This window comes from Cuculus canorus, chromosome 2, assembly GCF_017976375.1.
Source record: "Cuculus canorus isolate bCucCan1 chromosome 2, bCucCan1.pri, whole genome shotgun sequence".
Lineage (NCBI taxonomy): Eukaryota > Metazoa > Chordata > Aves > Cuculiformes > Cuculidae > Cuculus > Cuculus canorus.
The window spans coordinates 100,944,918-100,963,507 of NC_071402.1; the positions used below are offsets into that span (position 1 = coordinate 100,944,918).

The 18,590-nt window shown below is 40.4% G+C and overlaps 1 protein-coding gene across 9 annotated transcripts in view; it reads left to right on the plus strand.

The window, feature by feature from the left end:
* TNS3 (tensin 3) overlaps positions 1–18,590 on the plus strand; it is a 221,051-nt gene that overhangs the window by 13,071 nt on the left and 189,390 nt on the right. For 3 of the 9 annotated variants that reach the window (XM_054060600.1, XM_054060594.1, XM_054060597.1), the window contains exon 1: positions 16,956–17,108. The exons of 4 other annotated variants lie outside the window; for them this stretch is intronic. The gene's annotated coding sequence lies outside the window, so the exon portion shown is untranslated. Of the gene's footprint in view, positions 1–16,955; positions 17,109–17,348; positions 17,497–18,590 lie in introns of those variants that run through there. 2 more of the 9 variants (XM_054060595.1, XM_054060598.1) reach the window with 1 other exon arrangement.

Consider the following 18,590-nt stretch of genomic DNA (forward strand, 5'->3'; position numbering starts at 1 on the left):
TTCCTTCTCCTGTTCAGCTTTTCTCTCCCCTTTTGCAATGCACACAGTTTGCCACAGGATTGCTTGTTGTACTGTATAAATTAATTGCGATAGGAAGTTAAAAGATATACCTCTGAAACGAATTCTGAAGATCCTGAGAAAAGTTTAATTGAAACTGTGACCATTTACACAAAGGTTAACTGTTCCTGTTCAAGAATTTAATTTAATTTCTATTGAGGGAAGCAGAGTGTGTGTGGGGGAAGGACCCCAAACTACAATATATTCATAGACCAGAAAGAATAAAAAAATTCTGTTCCATTTCTAACTAATTTTTATTATAACTTCTTTTTTTATTTTCTTTAAAATTACATCCTGCTCCAGCAGACTTGAATTTTTAGTGAAAAAAAATTAATAATTTCCTTCATTTTCAGCTGTTTTAACTGTACTCTGTGAGTTACTACAGGAAGAGTAACTTATGCCTGACTTCCTGATCTGCCTGCAAGCTGATATCTGGTGCCCCCCAGAAACATGCAGTCCCGATTGCTGATCCACCCAGCCATGCCAGAATTATGTAAACAAGGTTTATGCATCTAAAGATGCCACGGAAGCAGATGTTTTATGTTTATTCAAGGTCTTTTGGCATCAGGAATTAGAGAACAAGCTTAACACATTCAAAGCAATATGCCTTTTTAATTGCACCTGTATTAAATTTGGTGAAAGATCACTGTTTTGTCAAGGAAGGGTTTTTTACTGATTAAATTAGTGACTGGTAGCTGTGTAGGCAGGCTCATTCCCGAGTCTCTTTTCGGCTCTCAGTTGGAGGAGAAACTGATCCTTAACAGATACTGCTGTTCCCTCTGCTTTCTTTCCTGCGTGATCTGTGTAACAAAGCTGCTGCTTGATTACTCTTTTGACCTTAAACCTTTGGCGACAGGGACAGAGGAATAAAGAGGGAGGGGGATGAGGGGGGGACAGGACTGTGGAGTAGGAGGCAGGGGGTGAATGATTTGTATGTATTCAAAAAGAAAGGGAGAGAGCAAAGGAGATCTTGAACAAGAAGAACCAGAAGTTGGATGTGAAAGCAAAAGCTGCAAAGAAAAGGGGATGGGAAATGAAAAATAAAAATAGCTGAGGAAACTAGAGATGGGGTGGGGAAGAGACAGGGAGACAGAGCAAAAGATTAAAATCCAAGAAGAGATAACTTAACACATGCTGTATAAATTTCTGTAATATCTATGTATTGGCATACATTAATATTTATCTAAAAGTTCTGTATCTAGGCCATTAAGAATCTAGGCTTCTTACGTATCCCAGGAGATAATTTATTCAGCCCATGGTAAGATTGGCTACTACCGTTTGCTGACTGCAGAGGGAGCTTAGTTTAAACTTGAAGGCTAGCTTTTAGATGGCTGACGTTTTGTAAAATGATTTCTACTTACCTTATCAGAGTTGGCTGGTTTTGTTTTTTAAACTGTAAAACATGTAGCTTTCTTAGGAGAGATCTCGGTGTTCTTGCAGGATCAGGATGGAACTGTAGGTCAGCGCCCTTACTGGTGGGATGGAAAAATAGTTTAGGTCAAAATAATCTAGCTTGTTGTTATACTTTCTTTTTATCTGTGTGAAGAATATAACAGTGTTTGTTTGTGTGTGTGCTTTGTATATCACTAAAGAATAAATTCGAATAGCTTTTTAGAGATCTTGCCAAGTTGTGAGGCTGTAATGGTAAGTATAGGTAAGGTCTCTGAGCACAGCACAGCACCTTAGAATGAAGATAAGAAAAAAAAGTGGTGATTACATAATAAATTTGATGCTGTTAATAAGCTGTCCTAGTCTCCACACTTGCCATTTTGATCTCCGAAAACTTCAATTCCCATGGCTGGGACTATAAACCTTAGTTACTGTTATTTAATGTGAATTAAGGGATCTTAATAGGTTTCTTTGTCATCTGACTTCTAATTACTTACCTAGCAGCACTGAAAGCTAGGGACTTGTCTTCCAGTTGAGAAGGGGAAAGTATTCCTTTGAATTCAGTTCCCATAAACTGAAGTGCTTATGGAAAAAAGCATTACTAATTGTTCTTGAGGATAGAAGTGAAGATTTTCACATACACACACACATACACACAAACACATGCTTCTGCCACTTTTAAATGTTTGTTTATAAGTGCAGGTGTTTTTCAGTCCCTGTTGTTTCAAAGTAAAGTATTAGGAAATTTTCTTTTTTTGCTTCACTGAAAAAGTCTTGAGCCCCTGATTAAGAACCCACTAGAAAATGTTTGAGTAGAAATAATTTTGCAAAAATGCTGCAAGTCGTCTTGGGCACTTAGAACTATCACAGGGCCTAGATTCAATAGGCTCTGTACATTCTTATTGGAAAGCCAGAAGTGATGTTTGCCTTGCCTGTGCTAAGATAAAAAAGCATTGTGGTTACTGTGTGTATGCAAAAGATTAAAACACCAAAAAAGTAGAAGGATATAGAATATTTCTGTGAGAAATGAGAGGATTAAGAAGGCAAACAAAATTTTACATAGGAAGGAATACTTACTGGACTATATGGACTCAAGATTAAATATCTGGTATTCCTCTCTACATTCCTGAAGACAGAACTGAACAAATTAAATCAGCACAGTATAGCCTAGCAGACATCTTGACATAGATTAGCCAAAAGCCTTTTCTATGTTTCTATGTTTCTGTGTTTCTGTGATCCCAGACCTGTGTTTGGTGATTTCTATTATGAAGTCTGTAAAAAGTGAAATGTGTGCTGGTTCCTCCACATGGAAGCTTTGTGCAACCATTTCTCTTGGACACTCCTGCAGCAAGCTCTCATAGCCCTCATCCTGTCCCACCTTCATGCTGACTGAAGCTGTGGCACAGCTTTTTGTTGTTTTTTGTTGCTTAGAACCTCATCACCTTGTTGCCTGAGCATCATGCCAATGCTCTGACCTGATCTCGGAGGCAGTAAAAATCAATCAATTATTAGTTATTATTAATTAATAATTCTTAGCAGCTCTGACTAACATGCACGTCTAGAAGACAGCAGGTAGTTTTTGCAGGGTAAGCATATCACCTGTCAACTGTTGTTGTAGTGACAGGGGAAAGAGGAGGGGCTCTGAAAAGCCCAGGCAGCAGCCCTCTCCCTGGGTGGGAAGCCTGCAGATATCAGGTGCTGCTTCCATGGAGGGCACTGCAATTCTCGTGCTTCATTGGTGATTTCCAGGCACGGCCTTATTCTGGGAAATGTTTTGAAGTTTCAGGAGGAAATGTGTATATTTTTTTTAAACATTAAAAATCTCCTCCTCATTCTAGGACTAATTAAGCCATCTCTCTCTTTACTTATGTTCTAATGTTTGCATTGTTTCATAGTGGTGACCACAAACAGCTTGTGACTTGATCTTGTTTCACTATTACCCCATGCTTTTCACTCTTCTTAATTAACCATTCTGCTTCTTGTTTCCCTGCATATGCTTTTACATTCCTTTTTTATCCTTATTTTTCAGGGTGACTGTATTGTTTTACTTATTGTAACCAAATTAAAAGAATAAAACTGTAACACAATCCTATACAAACCACCTATATTTAAGATAACGGTTATGTACATCAGGAAAAGGCAGTATTAAGTATGCTCATGCAAAGAGCCTAAAAGAAAGCAAAACCAAAATCCAAACTCACCACTGAGAACAAATGCAAATATCTTTGCTTCAGTTTATAAATAGCACCTCTCTGACCTGCAGCTATCCTAAATAAATTTGTAACCTGAAAAGCGTATATTTATTTAGCTTAATGATTTCACTACTGAAAATGAAAGTGCTTAAAAGAGAAGGTCTGGTTCTATCAGACCACAGCCTGGACAGTAATTTTATAAATGTTTCCAGAAAAAAAGCCATTTGTAGTAATTATAGTTCTTGTAATATATCCAGCTTTTAGTTATACCAAGTGTTCTTCTCTTTGCTTGTGATAAAGCTGGCTGCACAGGGAAGAGAAGTCTCCCTGTGTCAGGTACCATATGACTCGGAGCCATTCCAAGCTGTACTGCAGCACTGCTGAAAGACAAGAGAGGTGACTTTGAATGGCTTGCAAGCAGAGATACTCAGTATTACATGCCTGCTTTATAAGTCCTTCCAGCGTGCTTCTCTGCTGATTTTTTTAACTTGTAAGCAAGCTGTCTCCACAAAAAAAGTTGTGTCAGCTGTTAAGCTGACTCTTAGTAAATGTGACATTTTCCAAACCTCTGTTCTGCAGTCTGAAGGAGCTGTTGCACACTGCCATTGCTCCCAGGGCTCTTTCCATCCTCTTCTTGGGTTACCATGGCCATCGCTTGATCCTAAACAAGTTAGTCTCTATCTGCTGGTTTCTCTACATCTCTGATGTGGTTCGTTTTGTGGGTCTCTGCGAAGTAGACCGGTCCTTGATTCAGTTGGCACTAGAAGAGGAGCAGCAAAACATTAGAGATGGTATGTTCATCACTGACAGAGAAAATTTTCTCTCAAATGCCAGTATTTTTGTAAGCCAGAGGAAATGAATGAGAGACAGAAAAGCTTCTGTGCCTGTAATCTGATACATGTCTTGGTCAAGGCAATGCACAAACATATGTGGTGAATATTTCCTTCAAAGGTTGCTATTTAATGCTAACTTCTGCATGGAACATGAAGAAAAAGAGAATGGAAGAATTTTCACTAGCAGAGAGTTCAATTAGAAGACTTCAACTGTCTTCAAATACTGTCCTAGTTTTTCACCCAGTTTACTGTCATGCCTTCAGATGGAGAGGTACGGATGGCAAAGGAGCCCTTGTTGACCAGGAAAGAGTGGCTTAATGGAGTCTTGCCTCGGTACAGGACAAGTGGCAGGAGGGAGGGGTAAGGTAGAGGCTGAATTTTTGGCAGGTTTGTGAAAGGCAGAACTGTTCTGTTGATGTGTGTCTCCTATCACCTAAGGAAAACATTCAGTTTGAATTCAGCTGTAGCAAACACTGTTTTTTGTCTTCTGTGCTCTAGATGCTGAAGTTTGTATTTCTTTAGTGTGGTTTGGGCTGTGGAGAGACAATGAAGTGAATGCCGTTTGGTTTGGGAAAGGAGGAAAGAGGAGTAGTAAGTGCATTTAAAACAAAGATCTCTCTAAGCAGCAAAATTATTAAAGGTGTTTCCCTGCGCTTCAGTATCTTGAGGTCAGTCTCCTGCATGAACTCTTTGAGCTCTCATGATAGTATTCTTTTGATAAAGCCATTAGTATAGTTTGTGTCCTCCAGCTAACTTCTGTTTAGGAAACCTGAAGGGAGCATCCAGGACTGAAGTTGAAGAAATACTAGAGAAGACACGAAAAGACAGAGATCAAAAAGCAAGGTGATTTTTGTGCTCACAAGTAATAGTTATGAAACGAAGCTAAAAATAAAAGAAAGGCAAATGCATTGTGTAAGGCCACCACTGCCTGCTTTCTTGCAGTTAGATGTTTAGGATCTGCTGCCTCTCACACTGCAGCTTGCTGTGAACTTTCAGCTTGTAACAAGCATAAAGCAAGCATATGTTTTATAGTAAGCTGGAAGGCTTCTGGGAATAAACAAACACCTCCAGCCAAAGCTGAGTCAGGAAAAAAATGGCAAACTTGCATGAGGATGCTCTGTAATATGTTTAAATGTTTAAAAACCTCAGGCAGTTCTGATGCTGCTGAGAGGTATTTCTAAGGGTAGTATATATAAATTCAACACATTTACATCCTGTTTAATGATAATTAAGCCTTTATTACTGTTAAACATTTTTTATAAAGGATATCAAGGTTACAGGCAAAAGTGCTACTGAAATCTTTATCTTACTATAAAACATTAAGTAATTTTACTCTGATTTTAACTCTTCTAGCCAATTATTAGAGACAGTAAAAGATTCACCTTTTGAGGCAGGTGGCATTTGACCCATCTGTCCTTCAGGGAGAAGCTGTTGACTGGCAAGCTTGAGGCAGGAGTTGAAAACTTATGCATCAAAATTCTCAGTACAACCTCTGAAATTAAGATGATATGTTTAAAAACCTGAATGGCCTTATTGGAAGAGAAGGGCCAGAGTCAGTGCAATTAATCTTTTCAAGGAGATTCTTTTCTGAAGTGTCACCCATACTCACCCATTTCCACTGTACTAAAAAAGTTAATGCTTTGTCACAATACAGTGATTGTGTCTTCATATTACAGTCACTGGTATATTGCCAATGGTTTCCCATGTAATCAACTGAGACACATCTAGTTAGGCTCACAGTGTATTCCAGATGTCAGTGGCTAAATCCATGTTGCAAATTTTTTTTTTTATTGCTAATTGGTAATTTATTTTGTTATTTGTATGTCCAGATTTTCTTGATGAGAAAGGTATTTGTGCAAATAGAATAAGAAAAGTGATCAATGTTTTATCTTTCTGTGTAATTATAATTTTAAATTCTTTTCCTTCCTTTCAGTCTTTGTTCATAGAGATTTTGTTGTCATAGAATCACTAGCTTGGAAAAGACCTTTGAGATCATCGAGTCCGAGTGTACCCGTCCACTACTAAATCATATCCCTGAGCACTCCATCTACTAGTCTTTTAAATACCTTCAGGGATGGTGACACAACCATGTCCCTGGACAGCCTGTTCCAGTGCTTGATAACCCTTTTGGTGAAGAAATTTTTCCTAATGTCCGATCTGAACCTCTCCTGGTGCAACTTGAGGCCATTCCCTCTTGTCCTATTACCTATCACTTGGGAGAAGAGACCACCACCCACTTCTCTACATCCTCCTTTCAGGTAGTTGCTGACAGTGATAAGGTCTCCCCTAAGCTTTCTCTTCTCCAGGGTAAACAACTCCAGTTCCCTCAGCCACTCCTCACAAGACTTGCTCTCCAGCCCCTTCACCAGCTTTGTTGCTCTTCTCTGGACACGCTCCAGAGCCTCAATGTCTTTCTCTCAATGAGGGGCCCCAAACTGAACACCGTATTCAAGGTATGGCCTCACCAATGCCAAGTACAGAGGCACAGTCACTTTCTTGGTCCTGCTGGCCATGCTGTTTCTGATACAAGCCAAGATGCTCTTCACCTTCTTGACCACTTGGGCACGCTGCTAGCTCATATTCATCTGGCTGTTGACCAACACCCCCAAGTCCTTCTCTGCCAGGCAGCTTTCCAGTCACTCTTTCCCAAGCCTGTAGCACTGCATGGGGTTTTTATGTCCCAAGTGCAGGATTTTGCACTTGCCCTTGTTAAACCTCATCCAATTGGCCTCAGCCAATGGAACCAGCCTGTTTAGATCCCTTTGCAGAGCTTCCCTAACCTCAAGCAGATCGACACTTCCTCGCAGCTTAGTGTCATCTGTGAACTTACTAAGGGTGCATTCAATCCCTTTATCCAGGTCATTGATAAAGGTATTGAACAGAACTGGACCCAGCACTGACCCCTGAGAACACCACCTGTGACCGGCCTCCAACTGGATTTAACTCCCATTTACGACAACTCTTTGGGCCCGGCCATCCAGCCAGTTTTTTACCCAGCAGAGTGTGCTCTGTCCAGGCCAGTGGCAGTCAGTCTCTCAAGCACAATACTCTGACAAATGATGTCAAAGGCTTTACTGAAGTCCAGGTACACTGCATCCACAGCCTCTCCCTCATCCATTAAGTGGGTCCCCTTGTCATAGAAGGAGATCAGGTTAGTCTGGCAGGACATGCCTTTCATAAACCCATGTTGACTGGTCCTGATCACCTGGTTGTCTTGTGTGTGCTGTGTGATAGCACTCAAGATGACCATTTCTATGATATTCCCTGGCACCGAGGTCAGACTGACAGGCCTGTAGTTCCCTGGATCCTCCCTCCAGCCCTTCTTGTAAATGGGCGTAACATTCGCCCACATTTGTCCTGTAGCAGAGTGAAGCACAAGGCACATTTTTCTTGACTATGTCTTTCCCTGATTGACATGAAAAGGGAGTGATTGAAATGAAAGGAAGCATGGTCTATGTGAGGCTATAGCATGAGCTCAATGGAAGTAGGTGGTTTAAGATGTATCTGAAGACACAAGTCACGTGCATTTAATAGGTGCAGAAGAAGGTATGACAAACTATGTGTGGAACACCCAGACCCTGCTGGCAGTGCTCTAGCAGTCTACCTGCAGTATTGTGCATGCTGAAATACTTCAAGACCAAAATGTCATCAAAATATGTGCAAATTATGTAAACCATTGTAAAGACTTGTACTGAAGATACTGGTGTTCAGGGAAGTTTCTAATCTGTTAGTTTGTTACTTCTGCTAGATTCTTTAAACACTGGTAAATAATTTTTGTAAAGTTATTATTTGTCTGCCTTTGTCTGACCTAACTAAGCAGGACTTAATCTTATTACTAAACTCAAAGTTAATTGACATCAAATATGAATTCAAATAGATCTGAATTAAGTATGAAATCTGATAATCTGGAGATATAGTGGTAAAACGGAATGAAGAGAAGAAAATTACAATCTTAGCAAAGGGGAGGGATTTAAAATGACTGTGCTGATACAGGCTTTTATGGAAATACAAAGACTTTAACTAAGTAAAAGGGCAGATGTAAATCCAAAAGAAATAGAAACCAATGTAATTCTGCTGTGTGCCACTCAGAGTTTATGTGCAAATACTCTGGTGGCAGAAAGGCACCCCAGGTTGTAGGGGCTACTAGCCTTGCAGGGCTGGAGGAAGCAAGGATTGGATCCTAGTTAGAAGGAACTGTGCTGTTCAAATAAAGGATGGGCACATTCATAGTTGACAAAAAGATGGACATAAGCAAAAGTAAAGCAGGCACTGTAAGTATCAGCTCTAACAGGAACTACATACGTGGTCATCATAGAGTCATAGAATCACTAGGTTGGAAAGAACCCACCAGATCATTGAGTCCAACCATTCCTAACACTCCCTAAACCATGCCCCTAAGCATTTCATCTACCCGTTCCTTAAACACCTCCAGGGAAAGTGACTTGACCACCTCCCTGGGCAGCCTGTTCCAGTGCCCGATGACTCTTTCCGTGAAAATTTTTTTTCTGATATCCAGCCTGAACATTCCCTGGCGGAGCTTCAGGCCATTCCCCCTTGTCCTGAGCAGAAACATTGTAAATACATAAAAAAATAAGGACCAGCATTGATCTTAAAGATTATTCATAGTGGAAAGGGCAAAAAGTATGACAGTGAATTCCACTAGAAATGAAGGAGTCGCTGGTGGGTAACCCTATTTCAAGCCATAGCAGTCTTCAAAACTGATCCCTTGGGCAGTCGCTCCAAAGTAGTTATTTACACAATTCCCTGATTTCTCCATCCAAATAAAAGATGTTCTGAAAAAGCAACAAAAAAATCCTATCTCCAAAATTTTGGGAAGTATTTTGATACTAAAATGAATAGGTAGAAAAGATACTCTTACTCTTTGTGTGAAGAAGGCAGTGATTGACAGGATGGACCTTACAAGACTTTAGCATGGGTTTATAATATGCCAGGAAAAATTGTTGTATATAGTTCTAAAGTCAGTATACTTCACTGTGTATCACTTTCAGTGATAACTCACTGAAAAATGGCAAGATGCTTTGGATGTAAAAATAAATATGTGGACTTAATTCTACCTTGAGTCACTGGTATTGTGATTAACTGTCCCTTCCACACCCCTTATGATGCAACTGTAAGCAAATGCTGTTAACTGACCAATACTATTCTGTGGTCTGTGCAAAATAAGCCGTGACCTTAATACAATTCTTACCTATGAGGTGTCTGGTTTAAGTGATTATTGAAAACCAAAACCAAAATTGTGCTTATTTAGCATTTTTGATGTTTCAGTTATTTCATCAAAATGCTGAAATTTCATCAAAATGGTCAAATGAGGTTGAGTGGGCTGAGTCTCTGAAGTCTCTGAGACAGTAGAAGCAACCTGTCTATTCAGTAACATCTGTTGTTGGAAGTGTAATACCTGGGCAGTCATAGATTCCTTCAACTTACACTGCTGATTAAACCTGGCCCTGGGATCTAAACCAAGGAAAAGAAAGTAGCCCACCTCTGGACAAGGGTGTTCCCTTTCTTTACTTGAGTTTAGTTTCAGATATATCATTACCAAATGCTGAACATGAGATCTCCTTTCCCATACGTACCTATAAATTACAGAGTAGTAGTTAGTAGAATTCCTTGGGGCACTGCAGTTAAGGCTGCATGGTGTGCACACCTGAGGTTTCTGTGGCCACATTAAAAACACAACATTTATTGTTTGCAGTCTTGTTTCCCTTGGGGAACACTTTTTGTGTGATCTGGTTAAATGGTACAAGGATTATAGTGTGTGCGTGTGTGTTTGTGTGTGTGTGAAAATATATACTCGCAATTTATCCCCAGGCAGAAATATAAATGAATCGTTAAAGGTCAACGGTTGCCTTATTGCTGAGCCAACAGTAAGAGGCTTTCTTCTGATGAGCCAAAGAATTACACTTCCTTAGTTATGTTCACTTGGATAAGTTATCCAAATGTGACTGAAAAGTCCACTTGAAATTTCTTAAGCTGCTAACTAACATAGCTTAAGACAAGTTTGCTGCTTACACTCTAACTTATTCCTAACATGCATCATGGCAGCCTCATAACTTGGCTTCAGATGTTCTGTGAAGTTATACACACAACACTGTGATCTCAAAATGCAGCCTTTGGTGTGTTTCAAGTTGTTTGAGTTTTGTATCTTTTTATGAGGGCTGTTTAAAACAGACTGTTAGAAGCCCATCAAGTTTCCTTTTTGAAACTCTCTCCTCTGCTAAATGCATTAAGCATTGCTGCAGTGAATGTTTTAAGAGAAGAGGAAAAGCCTTGTAAAAAGCAGTCACAAAAATCTGAGTCATGCAGTTAGGCTGTACATTTGTCTGCTATTGCAGTAGGCATAGGAATGATCTAAAACAGCCATAAGTTTGACAGAGCTTGAAAGAGAAATTCCCTTATTGCACAAGAAATTTGAGTATGAGATAATGCCCCTTATTTTAGGCTTAGTTCTGTTCTCTGTACTAGAATGAAAGGCACTGTTCCTAGCTCATTTAGTGGTTCTGCATTTGGAATAATGCAAGATCAGGAAGATCTGTCAGTCTGTAGATTTGACAGATGTCATCTGTTCTGTATTAATTTTGCTGACATACGCGAACAAGTAGATATGCATTGCCTTTAGCAACTTTCTGTAGTTCTAGGCAATATCTTGTTCTGCTTGTAGCTTTGAGAAAGTGGATGTGCTTAGCTGTAGCATTCATTTTATCAGGAGTCTTGCAATAGTTTGGTGTTTTCATAAATCCATGTTCTGAAGGCAAGTACGTTCATCTCAGTTTTATGTATTATGAGAAAAGCTTAAAAAATGTGAACTAACTCTCCAGGCTTACAAAACAGATGGCAAAGAAAAGGAATTAAAATGAAGGTTATTATGGATGAAGGGGGAGTTAGTCTCAGAATTTTTTCTTGCTCTACATTGTAGAGTTGTAAAGTTGGACTGGCACAGCCATGTCAACTGGGAATCCTTTTAGGAGAAATCTCCTTTTCTAAACTGATGGAGCACTGCTGACAAAGCCTCAGTGGAGATGGAGGCCTCCTAGCAGAAGAATATAATTCTCTGTGTGTGGCTCATGTTGTTTGAATAGGTGAGTGGCCAGCGCAAACTAGGAAGCTATGTCAGCATGAGTGGGCCAAAAGCTGGGGGTAGCACCAATTAGTAATTCCCAAGCTCTGCCCAAGAAGTTTTCCCAGCTGCCTGAATGGACCCAGAAACAGCTCATGCCAGTGCTTCCTGCCACTTACTATAAATAACGGCTTTGTCTCTACTTGTGTAAGAGTGGCATAATCTAACAGGTGGGCAGAAAGAAACTTTTCAGAAACTTCTGCTGGTAATGCTGAATTGTAAGAAGGCATTTTTTTGTCTTTGTTGAGTACAATGAGATAATATGAATACCAAAATGTAGTGAAATTGTTAAAACATTCTTCATCCCTATGAAAGATTTCAGTGAGAGAATTTATTGTTTTCTCTCCTGAATATTTCTTGGCTGTTATTACACTGAGATTTGGTATTGAACAAGTAGCTAATATGATCCCCTGAGCTTTATAATTGCTGCTACGCTAAAGTTTTCCCTTCTTCTCATTGAATGCTCCTAGTCTTGGCTTATCTTGCAGAATTGAATGGAAATCCTGGGAAGACACAATAGGCTTATTTGTTTCTCTTGTTCACAGAGTAATGCTATTCTTCTGTTCTAGTTTGTTGTAGCTAATTGGTGGTATTTTCCTAATTCATTGGGGCTACATTATGTTACTGCAACTCTCCTGAAGTCATTGGACAACATAAGCCTGTGCCAGGCTTGAAATTGATGTCTTCCTCTCTCCTCATATGATTCAAAGTGGGAAGAAAAGGAATATTTTGATATATAAACTGTGGAGTGGAATGGAGTTTGAAACAGGGTTTGGTGCCTGGGCCTTGGAGGCAGACATCTGTCAACTCACAGGAAGGTATTCTATGAAAAATTTGGTCTTTTTGCATCTCCTTTTCATAATATACATTTACAAGTTAGGTTCCAGTCTTTGTGACCTCTTCTTTGAATCATATCGTTGTGAACTAAAAAGAAGACATCATATTCCCTGAGGAGAGTAACTACCATCCTTATAATCTGAGCAAATGATAGATGAGCCATTCAAATCCTTAATGCTTTTGTACAGCTGGCGTTGTATTGAAAGCTGAGGAAACTTCCTTAAACTGGAGATGGTATGCAGGGCTGTAAAAAAGAGCCAGGCAACAGTGGAGTCACTAAACAAAATTTAGGCTCCTTGGGGCACAGCTATTGCTTTTATGTTACAGAGACATAGCATATTATGCTTAAGAAGGGATAATTATAAGGAAACTCTTGGTTAAATAAATTTCCTGTTTATAGTATTTAAAGAGTCTGGCTCTATCTACCCTTATCAGAAGAATCTTATTTTCAAATTGGGGCCTGAGAAGCCAGTTTTTTGGCTCTGTATTCTAGAAAACATTTCAGTCCGTGAAGGGTCCTAATGGACATGTAAACTTGTAGCTACTCATATACAAGGTATGGTATGGCTTTACTGATAGTTGGTAACTGATACTACTGGACCATAACTGTGAGGTAGGATGCTTATGCACAGGGTTTTTTGTTTGGTTACGGAAATCCATCCCTCTGCACTAATAATTAGTGTATATACATAGTAATGTTGTTCATAGGCACACAATACGCACAGGAGATTCTGTCTCAGAACTGTTATCTCAAAAGTAAAAAGTCCTCTACATATTGTTCTAAGCTGGGCCCTGTTTCACTTCATGAAGGAGTGAGATGGAGGAGGAGGAATATATCACTTTGAAGCTCCTGTGCCCTAAAAAAAGAAAACCCAGGCAGTCACCGGCCCTTAGAGTACACCAGGAATGATGTATTGAGGTTTGATAAGGCATGTTACATCATGCTCTTAGTTCTCTGTTTTCTTGAACTTTGTGTCACCAGTTCCAGCAATTTTTGTATGCTCTGCATTAAATTTCCAGTCACATTGCACTGAGTAGATGATACAGGACATTTGATTCATTGTTTCCGCCCATTAGAAGAGTTGAAGAATGGTGCAGCTGATCCCTGTGTGCAGAACTTTTGTCCAAGTCCTATGAGAGGAACTGATTGAGTTCTGAGAAGAATAAAAAGCAGCAACTGTTTTTCTTTTCATTTAGTTCTCTTTCCTACCAGTTCTCTCTTTATCAAGTAACACTTGACTTCCCTCAGTCGGTACCACCAGACTTCTTTTGAAAGCATCTTCTGGAGTTGGATTTTTCTCTGGACTATAGTAGTGCTAGTATATATCCTATGAAGCTTCAGTTATACAGTGCATTAGAGGCTTTTCTGCAGCCTTCACAATTTTACTTTTAGACTTGATAGTTGCAGTGTTTCTCACTAGTTTCTTCTTAATGCATTTTGTTCTTTCAAGAAAAAAAGGAGGAACAGTTCTAGGAAACTGGAGAGTAGCAAAATGGTTATCGGATAATGTTAAATACCAGGCATTTTTTTCTCGTTATATCACAAGGCATTAAGAATTGGATGGCATGAATAACTTCACAGTGCTCATGTATCATAATATAAATGAGCCTACCTTAAAACTGCATAGTCCCACTTCTACTTTTTATGGTTATTTTCAGCATGCCCATATTATCCTGTAATGGGTGTTGCAGACATGCCTTTACTTCTGCCTTGCAAGCTGATAACCTGCAAAAATGCAATAATTTATTAGGAAAATGTGGTAAATCAGTACAAGGAGAAAATGCCGTAAATACTGTGCAAGGTTCTTGTCATCCAGTCTTCACAAAGAATTAGAGCACTAAATGAGAATCAGATTAATGATATATTTTTCTGCAGCACACTGTAGGTATGGACTGAAGTTAGTTACAGAGTTTAGAGAGATGTTATATTTCTCTTTCTGTTTTGTACCAATTGAATTTCAGAAGGTTAATGTACATTGATGTTTTCTTGTCACACCTGTAACACAATCACTGGTGTGTTCAGTCAGTTAGCAGATTTAACATGAGCTTTTTGACCTCCACAGATACCATGTTCTGGACTAGTAAATCAGTGATGGAAAATGTTGTGTGGGTTGATTCCTAGAATATACAACATGGAGTTAAATATGGTCAGTTGGTGGTGTAGCTGGAAAATACCTGGAATTGTGGCTTAGTGCCTGAAGTTGATATATGCAGGGGCAGTTCTGTAAACAGTACATGAATGAGATGATTATTACTTGTACAGCACTGCAGTTATAATGATTTGTTTTGTGGAAAATGAAAGAAAACAATAAAACCTACTTACAAGAGAACTCTGTTTTTTTTTTTTCTTGCTGCAAATAAACATGTAAGCACAGTTAATTTATGCCTTTTTTTTTTTTTTTTTTTTCCCCACTGACTGCTTGTGGAAATTTTAAGATCTGAAGTTTAGGCTAAGTTTGAAATTGTTTCTCACTGTCTTTCGTTAAAATTAAGCTGTCCTCTGAGTAAGACAGTTCCCTAGCAATCATCTCCAAAACAGAGCAGTAAGTTCTAGGAACTGCCTAACTTGCTGATGCACAGGAAAGTGCTCCTGAAAGAGTACTTGGTAACCAGCTGCTTCTGTGGGAAATGCATGCATGTTTTGGCATTCTGAGGTATTGATTATAATTTATTTTTGTATTAACAGAGTAATTCATGAGCCATTTTCTCCTGAGGGAACTAGTTGTTTTGCTTTAGATCAACTTTAAAAAAATCAGGGCCGATCAATTGAAAGTTCTCTTATGTTGTCACCTGGGAGTTTATTTCACATTATTTTTTCTATAAAGAACTTATTTTACAACTCCTCTATTATAAAATACTGTTAAGAGAAAGGTAGAACTTCACTACCTATCCTGGGAAGAGGCTTTACCAATGACAGGTAAAATCTTATTGCAGCAAGATAAGTGTTGCATGAAGACTAGTGAAACTGTAGTACAGACTGGGATTTAGTGGTTGTGCATGCCACAATATAGAACTACTCAGGAGACATTTACAAAACACTGTAAATTCTTATGCTACTTTTTATGTTACACAGCTTTAAGTAGCTCCAAAGAAACTACTATTTTGTAATCCGTGACACTTAAGTCAGAGTCCAAATTTGTGTTAAGTGGCCTGCTTTGAAGGAGTGTACTGTTTTAGGAGCATTGCTCAAGGGAAACTTGGTGTTTGTCAAATACTCTTGACACAAATGTGATGTGTATCTGCATGCTTTATGAGTGGTTATAAACACAGCATATGTAATCGCTGTATGTATTTTAGGCACATGAAAGAACACTATTTTGGTTTGGATTTGTGTTATTTAAGCAGAATAGCAACAGGTAGATAGAACTGAAACCCATTTTTCTGTGCCTCGATTTCTGCATAACTTGGTTTCCAGATTCTTGGTTGCTGGATCATCACTGAGTTTCAGCTCAGTGATGATCCAGCAACCAAATAGCACTCCCTCTTTATTCAGATTTAAAAGCTTTATTTGCTTAACTGATAAATTACTCAAATTTAGATGGTTTCGTAGAAACCAGTAAAAATAAGTCACCATGCAAAATAAGGGGCAAGTGACCCTCAGTGCGTACTATCACTCCACTTACTCTGATCTTTGGAATTTTTAAAACTGTTTGTGGTGTTATTAAAGTACTAAGCAAGACTATTTTGATTAGCAGGTTAGCTTAGCAACTCCCTTCACACAGCAGATTGCTTGATTCAGGAAGTGCATATGTGAGGTCAATGTTTAACTCGGTCATTGGCTACATCTCTAGGCAGGTTCAAATACATTTAAAGCCCTCTGAGACACCAATAAATATTTTCTCTCTTGCTTCCTATTCTTCCCAATTCCTAGATGAAGCAAGAAGGGGAGGAATTCAGAATATACAGGTGATAATTTGGGATGTAAACATGTAAGAAGATACTATTTGCTAAAGCCACGTGTATATAAAATGTCAAGAACACGCAGTTACTCTAAGCTAATACCGTGGCAGGAATGAGCTTCAAGTTATGCCTTTTTTAGCCAAGTTTCAGGGTACCTTTGGGGATGAATTTCTTTGCTATAGGAAGGCCACGAACTCTGACTTCGTGCATCTAGGGTTAGACCTCTGCTTTCTGAGATGCTAAGCAAAAAGAGAGCAATAGTTCTGTTTCCTCCTCGCTCTGCTCTTTGGCTGTTTTCTATGTCATGCAAATTACCCCATTCGGCAAGTGGCAGCAGCTGTGATGCAGCAGCTGTGATGCATCAGGCAGAGGAGGGAACCTGCAGGAACTCCAGGTGCGGAGTTGCCCCTCGGTGAGCTAATGGGGAGAGGGGCAATTCTTGGCGCGTAGAGGGCCTAAATATCAGCGCAGAAAAGTGCCGTACGTGTGAGAACACGCGTACGCAGGGAATCCACGGCCTCGGGCAGCGGACAAGCCGTGATTCTGTGGATCATCCCAGCACCGGAGCTGTCTCCCGCAGCCTGGGCCGACTCCAGACGCGGTGCGGGGCGATGGCACCGCCCCCCGCCCGGCCGGGAGCGGGGCCGCGCGCCTCCTCCACGCCTCCTGCTCAGCCCTGGCCGAGGCGCCGGCAGCGACAGCGGGAGATAAAGACGAGCGTGCGCAGCACTGGGGGAGGGTGCTCCCTTTTTCGCCCCCGCCACGGTGAGCTCGGGCGGCCCTGGGGGCGGGTGGTTTGGGATCGCGGCACGGCACGCGTTTCTGTGTCGGGAAGTCACCGAAAAGCGCGGGCTCGTCGGGCGGGGGCCGCGGAGGGGCCGCGGGGGCGGGCGCTGCCCACCCAAGCCGCGCGGGGGCGCCCGTAGGACCGCCAGGATGCTACCTGCGGGCTGGAGCCGTCGGCTGCCTCGCCGGGAGGGAAGCGTTGGTAGTGGCTTTGCTTAGATCCTTACGGAGGATAGAGGTTCGGGATCCCCGCGTGTCTCTGCCGGCCGCTTGGGCTGTGGGCAGGGCGGGCAGCGGCCCCGGTGCTCCCCTGAGGCAGCAGGAGCTGAGCCTCGGCCGAGGATCTCCTTTCCAAGCCTAGGATTAGGTGATGATTACGACGTTTTGTGTAATTGGAAATACTCTTTTTGTGTGTGTATGCGGTTCTCTTTGAAAACTCTTTACGTGTTAAATTTAGTTTTTTTTTTTTTTGTGTTGAGTAGTGCCTGGTGGTAGTCATTACATCCGTAATTGCAGTGTTTATGTTTTACTAAGTATGAAATGAAACCGTGGCAAGAGCTACAAGGGCTGTAGCTGTACAAATGAGACTTAGGGTTTATTTTGTTTCATAGGAAACTTCTGGATGCTACTCAACACTGCGGTTGATTACGGATGTCTTAAGATGGCTTAATTTTTTTTTTTTTAAACTGCATAGTTAGTCAAGTTTATTGTATAGAAGGCCAAGTGGGACTTCTGCTGAAACTAATGAGATTCTTGATGCCTTTGAAGCTGTGAAGTAGAACTTCTGAACTATTTGAAGTAGCAGGTTTATCATCCTGTGTAGCCAAAAGGGTTTCTTTTTTTCTTGTAATTAAATTTGTTACTTCTAATAACTAATGTTTATTAGGAGGCTTAATTAGTCATTTAATTTGTTGGAAGTACAGGTGCTCATGGATTAGCACTGCATTGACAAGAATTTTCTCGGAGTTAATCTGTTTCACTTCAGCATAGATGTGTATGTGCCACAGGAAACAATTATTTAGAGAAAGCAGCGACCACAAGTGGCTTAGTCAGTGTTGCTTGCGATCTCTGACTTCATCCAAAGTACCTTTTTACAGTTCACGCTTTCTTTTTCTGAACAGCTGTGGTACTTCGGGGTGCTGTTGGCATTATCATCTTTGGCCTGCTCTCATTTCCTGGTCATGCAGAAAATATACTTGGAACACAGAAACACACTGTCGTGGTCTCTCTCTCGGGATGTGCTGATTGCAGAGTGGCAGTTGAGTCCATCCCTCGGGCTTCTCTCTCTCTCTGACCATAAACTCCGTGGCTGACAGAATAGTGTAGAAGATTGGAAGACTACAGCATTTTCCTTTGTGTCTCACAAAGTTGATGGAGAATTTCTTCATCTGTTTTGTGTCTGACTTTCTCTGGTAGTGACCAAAATGACAGAGAATGAGGTGGTATTTTGGAGAGATAGGT